Source organism: Lygodium microphyllum, chromosome 3 (assembly GCF_053477565.2).
Source record: "Lygodium microphyllum isolate KBCC chromosome 3, Lygodium_microphyllum_v1.1.10, whole genome shotgun sequence".
Classification (NCBI taxonomy): domain Eukaryota; kingdom Viridiplantae; phylum Streptophyta; class Polypodiopsida; order Schizaeales; family Lygodiaceae; genus Lygodium; species Lygodium microphyllum.
Genome location: NC_141137.1, coordinates 188,609,170 through 188,617,769, shown reverse-complemented (window position 1 = coordinate 188,617,769; position 8,600 = coordinate 188,609,170).

The window sequence follows — 8,600 nt, the reverse complement described above, 5'->3', positions numbered from 1 at the left end:
ATCATAGGTTCCTTTGCATAATTTTTAGGGCACAACACAAAGACAAAGAAAATAGTCTTTTGGCAAAACATATTTCACAATGTTATTTACAATGATTTTCCCCTTTTGCCTACGCAGAAGATAAACCTCCGTTCACCAAAAAATCCCTTCTGTTTGCGCAGAAGAAAAGAAACCCTCCAAGATTTCTATCCCTTCACTAGTACCAGGGACTCCAGGATCCCATCCTGATTCATGTGAGGGTCAGGCAGTTCCTAGGAGCAATTGAGAGATTTACGGCTAGAGCACCCTGGCACTCCCGCCTCCTCCTGCCTAATGGATTCCTCACCGAGTGACCTCTCGCCATTGGGGCCAGTCCAAAGCTTCTCGTGGTGGTACAAAACAATCCCCCTTAGAGCAGGGTTCTGTGTCTCGCCATGGGGGAGGCATAGCATGATCTTTCCTCTTATTATCCGAAGTATATGTTTACAATCAGATCTAACTGCTGCAAGCACAATCAATCTTTCCTGTGCAACCATCAATGCATGCACAAATAAAAAAGAAACAACAACAAGTGTTTTTAGCATAGGAAGTAGTCCCACCCAAATCTAGGGTTTCTCTTTTAAGGTCCCACCTTATTCTTAAGGTTTCACTTCCTACTTGCAACTCTTTTTCAGAATCCGTAAGTTATGTCGCGAATTCGAAGTCTATTTATCCTTATGAAAAATTTGGTATTTTCACCCTAAAAGATAATATGGGCATTTATACCTATGGGGCAGGCAATTCATGCGATGTCCTACCCTAATCCGTGCTTTAGCACGATTTCAAATGCTTTGTCTAAATGATTTTCTATAAATTATTATAAAATTCATATGTGTCCGTTTATCATTAGCAAAAGGAAATAGAGATAGTAACTTTTAGGGAAAATTATAAAATATTCCCTTCCCTAACAACGTCTACTTTTTTTTTTGGTTATTTTAGTCACATGCGTCATTCATAAAATAATAATAAATATCACAAAACAAATGATAATTAATATATTTTCTTAATGACATGCATATAATCATTTTTCAAGTAAAAGAGTCATTTTATAGAATAGCTAATTATAGGTTATTTTCCTAAGTGGTAGTTCATATGCATTTTCTTTAGAATGTGTTTATAATTGTTTAAAGCCAAATATAGTGATAAGCTTATAAAACATTATTTTCTTCCAAACAGATGAGATGCTACCTCTCTCAGGTTTGTTGTACTGGGGGTTTCGTCAATTCCTACTGCGTCATTTTCTCTAGATGTCGCGTTCTTTGCTTCCCTTGCTTTAAATGGGCTTTTTGAATTTTTGTGACCTTGCAGAGCCATGGATGTTAGGCGAAATTGATGTGGTAGTTCAAGAGAGTTGGTGGTCGGCCAAATTTTTTTTGCCAACGTTTCGCTTAGTGGTATGGTTATATGGGGTGATGGTACAGCAGGGAGTAGAGAAAATGAAAATGAGGTACAAGGGGGGTATTTCCCTCCTTCAAGGCTCAAGCTACAATGGAAAAGAGAAGTAGATAAATTTTTCCATCATCAGGAGGTCATTCTTCTTGCTTTCTTTGTGAAGGAGAGGGGGTGTATTTATAGGCATGAGGGGGAGCATGCAGTTGACTCATCTAGCCAATTGAACTTTATTAGAAATGCATTTTGATTGCCTACCTATTGGATGGTGGCATGGGGACGATTTTTTAATGCTTTCTCTCCCTCCAGGCATAAAAAACGTCATGATTTTTAGCATATTTTTTAAAAACGTCTTTTTTTCTTCAAAACGACTTCATCTTGTGGTTTTTGGCCAAGTTACCTCATGACATATCTAGTTTATAAAGTCATGTCATACTCGTTAATACTTAACTTACTCAATATCATGCTTGTTCTTGCCCATTCTTCATCTACTGATGATTAAGGCTTTTGAGATTTTTCTTGCGATTACGAAATCAATGCGATATTTGACGCATTAAATGGAATCGGGAATGCTAAATCAAATATAATGCAAAAAAAATTATGATCAAGCCATTGTAATATTATTTACGAGGCGTCTTTGCTTTTTGTTGGCTGGGAATATTGAGACGTCTTTTCGTGTTAGATTGCGGAATTGATTTAATGCAAGAATCGATATTAAGAAAATTACGTGTTGTCACTTATGTGATAGCTCGATGAGTAATTTTTTGAAATGCCTCAAGCCGAATTCGTTTCTTGATGTGAAGCACTGTGGCAGGAATATTACAAAAGCGCACCCAACAATTGACTTCACATGCCAATTCGACACCTTAGCATCACCCTTGGTCGTCAAATCTACCACCTTGAGAATGAGCAGCCACTATGTAGCCACCTCTGTCAGTGCCATCTGACTACCACCCTACACAACTGCTTGTCTGCTAGCTAGACTAGCCAGTGATGTAACCAACTAGTTGCTAAACCCAAATCACTGCAACCATGGGCTATAGACTTGTCACTTTTTGCATTGAACAATAACCTAAGACCTTACATCCTACGCCTTTGCCTCCACCTACATCTACTCCGAGTTTCCCCTGATGACTTTCCTCATCCATCCCATTGCTCACCACTCCCAACCCACTAAACCTTTAGCCCATCATCACCTATATCCCACTCTTACCACTTTCTCCACCTCCACCATATTGAAAAGAAGCCATCGTATGCTATAACTAAGACTTCTCATAGCCACTCCATCACCACCATTCCAAAGAGAAGGACGCATAGGCTATTGCCACTCGAAAGGAAGAGCCGCTAAAGAATGTAAGAAAGGAAGGGGGGGTACCACAAGAGGAGAAACTAAGGACTTAAGGTATTTTTTATATCATAATTGAGGATTTGAAATTTACTAAAATTGGATGCTTGCATGATTTATAAATCTTAATTGTGATTCTTGGGGAATGAGAGACCAACATGCATTGAATGTGCAAGGAGCAGTGGGAGAGGTAGTGGAACATTAAAGAATTGGTTGTAACAAGAAGTTGTTATGCCAAGGATTGGTTGCTTCAATTTGTCCTTTTTGGTTTGTTGTCCTTGTTCACTTGAGAATATTGTAGATTTTGTGTTTTTGTGTAACTCGAACTTGTCAGTCCATTAGCCCCAATTTGTCAACCTCACCCTATCAAACTAAAACTCATCAAACGAAACACGCCAACCCCAATTTGTCAAACTAAACTTATCAACCTCAACTTGTTGATCCAAACCAAACCTCTTAATAAAAAACTCATCAAGTTAAACTCATCAACCTAACTAGTCAATCCCAAATCATCAACCAAAACTTGCCAACCTCAACCTATTAATTCTAACTTGTTGATCCCAAAACTTATCAATTTGAACCCATCGACTTCAATTTGTCAACCTAACCTACCAAACTTAACTTGTCAATCTCAACTCGTCAAACTAAAACTTGTCAATCAAAATAAAAAAGAAAAATACCATAAATCTAGACCTCTCGTCAACATAAACTTGTCAATCCAAAACTATCAATTGAAACTTGTTAATCCCAACCTCTCAATCTAAACCCATCAAAATAAACGTGTCAATCTAAACCTCTCAACCTAAACCTCTCAATCTAGACCTATTAATCAAAACTCGTCAATCCCAACTCGCCACATCAATGTCATGATCAACCCATCAACTTCAAGTTGTTAATCTCAACCTATTAATCCCAACTCATCAATGCCAAATTGTCAACCTAAACTAATTGATCCAAAACTCATCAATCTAAACTTATCAACTTGATTGAGAAACTTGTCAACTTTGTGACATTTGAACCTATCAACACAAAACTAATTAATCTGTCAACACACTGATTAAACTTGTCAATGTATCATGACATGAAACTTGAGCTCATCAAGGGAACCTTGGCAATCATTGACACAAACAGACTATCAAATCATCAACTTGTCAACTTGTTAGCTTGTCAAACTGCCAACAAGAAATCTATCAATAAGAAATGACCGACTTGAGAACCAAACTTGTCAACTTGAAACTTGTCAGTACCTAAACTTGCCTCGTCAATTGCTAGCTCTCACATGTACCAATGTGTTGACACATGAAACCTATCAACAAAGAAACTTGCCAACACAACTTGATTAACATGTCAAGCCACAAAGTTAACTTGTTAAAACTCATCAAACTATTGACTCTTTAACTATTGTTCCAATTGTCCATGCATAGCTACCGAATACTCACTTAGATTAGAAAATTGGATCATTAACCTTGCTTGTGACATATTGTTAAAAGTTGTGAGAAAATTTTGTTGGAAAGGATAGTATATACAAGTTGACTCCTAACCTTGCAAGAAACAAGGTTGCTAGGGCTGTTGCACTTTGCTATGTAGACATATTGTCTATGGGCCACTTTGTGAGAAGCTCGCTAAATGTCAAGTTTACCTCTAGTGCTCTCTCTCTTTCGGCATTAGGTCATGTACGATTCCTATTGGCTAGAGCTAAAACGCGCTGGACTTCCCGCATCTCAATATCTTGCTGCAACTTCGTAGCTTGCTACTCGTGGTTGTAAGATGCTATCTTCTGTAGCACTTCTCGTGCTAATCTCCTCTCCTCCTTGAGGTCTACTATGATATCTTCAAATGGCCTACCATGGTGGCCCATCCTGGTTTGTAAGTCATATTTATTCACCATTTGTTGGATGTCGACTAGAAAATCTCCTAAGTCGAGCTCATCATTTTTGTGATTGGAGATGGATCCTGACATGTCTGCAGCTTCTTGATCCACTAGGCTATCGATGAGGCTGATTAGGTTGTCGAGCAGTGTTGTGCCTCCAATGGTGTCAGCCCTTTGATGCCTCTAGGGTTCAATGTTGGCTCTCTCGTGGTCCTACTGACTGGGGTTCTCGATCATCCATCTAAGTTTGAGGGTCGTCTCCTATTAGTGGGTTCATTCCACTTGTTATTTCTGAGTGTGTTCCTTCTTATTACAAACAACCCTCAACTTACGTTCACTCAATGTGTGCATGCTGATTTTTTTATGCATAGTGTGAAATCATGCTTTCAAGTTTCAAGTGTAGTTCAAGTGGCAAACAATGTGGGGTGCGAATGTAGGATGATGAATGCAATTCTTGCTCTCCCCTTTGCTTTTGGTCAAATATGGATCTAAGCGCAATTGCTAGCTACTCTTATTATGGGTTCACTAGGGCATCTACTACGTCTCTTAACTTGGTCAGGGTGTAATCGGGGTCTGTGGGTCAATTTGGGGCTTTAAATGGGCACATAGCTAATGGGTTCACTATCCGTCACTTTTAGGTCGTTAGGTTGCACTTTCCACAGTCAGGAGGATCTACGAGCCGTCCACCACGTGCGTAAGGTTTTTAGAAGGTTTCTGTACTATAAGAGGTGCTCTAGCTAGCTTGGGATATATTGGATCTGGCAAATTTTTCCTATCAACTTTTAGTTTGATTTAGGCATTCGATTATCTGAATCGGATTGTTCGATTGTTGGTCCGATTGACCTACTTGGAAGTTCGAGTTTGAGTGGTCCGATCATGTGTGGTCCAATCTTGATGTGTCTGATTATAAAGGTCGGAATTTGATTGGTCGAGTGTCTGAATGTGGGTTGGTCTGATTGTCCAGTTCCCAATCGTTCGATTATCCGATGGTCTGATAGTCCAACTCAAATGAGTCACATGTTCGATCGGACAAGTTGGGTGGTGTTTGAATGGTCCAATTTCCAAAATCAGACCGTCTGATTATCTAGAATTGGATGTTTGAGTTTGATTCTAGGAATCAAACTCTATAAAGTGCATCTGATTCTGACGTGTGTGGTTCTAGACAAGATGAAAATTGAATTGATGGCAATGATTTTGGGCATGCAAGGCTACACAAACTTCCAAAGTGCAATAATAGACAAGGGGCAAGGTTCATATATACTTGATGTGGCTGGAAAACAGACGTACATGATGATCGATCCGTGCTTTGTCCTAGGACTCTCTCCTCTCTCAAGCTCTCTCTCTCTCTCTCTCTCTCTCACTCACATAGCTAAGACTTGAATTGAGCCTTCACCCCTGTTTCCTTAGGTTTCAAACCCTCATTCTAGTGTTAGTGTCCGACTATTGCCCCGTTCGTGCTCTTGCCTTGTCAATGCATAATGGAATTGTAATAACTTAACAAATTCAGAAAGAATAAGAAAAAATGCATGCTAGGGCCTAGCCTCCACCATGATAAAAGCCATAGGTTTTCATTCTCCATTATGAAATATTAATGCATATAGCTATTTATATTCATAACATATATCTATTTGCAAAGAAAATACAAAGATAAATCAAAAACAAAGTTTGGTGTGCCATGTGGTTTACTCACAACATATCTCATCCTCAATCATGGCTTATTCTTGCTCTTCCACAACCCTAAGTTGGGCTTATTCGCCCCACACACACACACACACACACACACACACACACACACACACACACACACACACACACACACACACACACACACACACACACACACACACACACACACACACACACACACACACACACACACACACACACACACACACACACACACACACACACACACACACACACACACACACACACACACACACACACACACACACACACACACACACACACACACACACACACACACACACACACACACACACACACACACACAGAGTGATGTTTACATGAAACCAAGCTTTGACTGCTTACAATTTATGATGCAAATCAAGGCATGACTATCCTAAATGTATCCCATCGTTTAGGCAAAGTGCACAGCAAGAAAGTGGCTTTGAACTCATCATCAATGTTAAACTTCAAAGTAACTTGTTGTGGCTAAAAAGCAAGTTAAACTCATTGAGATGTACATACATGGTTGTACCTTCCTTCATGCAAAAGCCCATCAATTTCTTCAGCCAATAAACCTTGCTAGTGGCATTCTTTTGAGCATACAACTCCTCAAGTCTTGTCCACATAGCATAGGCAAAATCTAACTTCTCTATGTTAAACAACAAAGAGTGTGAAATTGAAAGCTCTATTGTAGAGCATGCAAGCTCATCCAAATATCCCCAATCCTCTTTCTCTATGTCTTTTGGTTGTACCCCCTTTATCTTAACGAGCTTCACCTATTTCTCTTGCGCCAAGACATTGTAGCACTGCTTCTACCATATGGCAAAGTTATGTGCACCCTCAAGCTTCTTAATGTGCAAAAGGTTGCTACTATCAACTGCTACCAACCATGGTTATAGCCCAAAGATGACTCAAATGTTGCCGAATATAAGCCCAATCTATCACACAAATGACCAAGATGAAAGACAAGTATCGACCATCAATATTTCTAAAATATTCACCTTACTACCACCTACTAATCATGTCCAAGAATAGCTAGACATATGGGCTCACCATACATCAACACATTACCAAAAATAGAATTTGATAGCATCATGGATAAATTGTATGCATGTAAGATCTATTGTCCATAGTCTACAACAACATGAAAATCTTTGCAAAAGCTAATATATTTCAGCCCAAAACTGAGGCACAAAGCATTTGCAATCACTGTTTGAGCATATGCTAATGATTTAGTACCAAATTAGTACTCGAAGTCATCAATAGGAAGCATAAATTTTTATCAAATGCTAGACTCCCAAATATTGTATTTGCAGCCTATAAGTTTACCATAGCCAATGACAATGTTAGCAAGCCTAAATCCAAGCTCAACATCCCCATAATCACCTTCGAGTCCATATTATATCCATGGTAGACATCAATGCATCATAGAAAACACCTAAAATGCTAGCCATAAGCATTAGACATAAAATAATCCCTATGAAATGCATTCAGTCCTATGTATTCTAGTACCTATATCACTGTCAAAACTAAGCTAATGAATGCTCAAGATAGTGCCAAAATGATGACAAAGAAATAGACAAACATCCCCAAAGTTTCCACCATCAATTAGGCATAAACAAGCATCATCTAGGCATCATCTCTAAGCATGGAACCTTTAGGATAGGGGCTACCCTGTTTACCTATAATTTCCAACCACCACCACTGAGTGAGAGTGTGGATCTCAAAGCTCAATGCCAAGTCAAGGATCAATGCCAAGAAGCAATGCTTAACATCCAAGCATTCAAAATAAGATGCCATGTGCTTAATGAGCTGCCCAATGAAGCAAACAAGCTATATGATATGAAAATAATTTGTCGTGTGTTGAAGTAGGAGCCTAAAATCAGGTGCAGCTTGAAGTGAATCAGCTTAGGGGGTTAGTGACAAAGCTAAGCACTCTTTAGTGCTTGAGTAGCTGACTGGCCCCCAAAGAACCTTCATGTAAAGCCTCAATAGGCATACATCAACATAGATGGGAGAGCATTGACATTCAAAGGCTAGCCACATTGAAATTTCCAAGCCCAAATAGGCTGAAACCACATTGATTCATAGCTTCCAATGTTGAGGCCAATGCCCACTTGAATGTGCTCAATGCAATGATTGACAATGCCCTGATGAGGTCTTAGCAAGTCCTAATGAATCCTTGGATCAAGAAGAGGTCAACTCATACCTCGTAAATGAGATGCCATGATTGTCAATCCTGTAGGTATTGAGCTGTTTGTCAAGGAGCTCCTCTAGATGTCTAGCTCT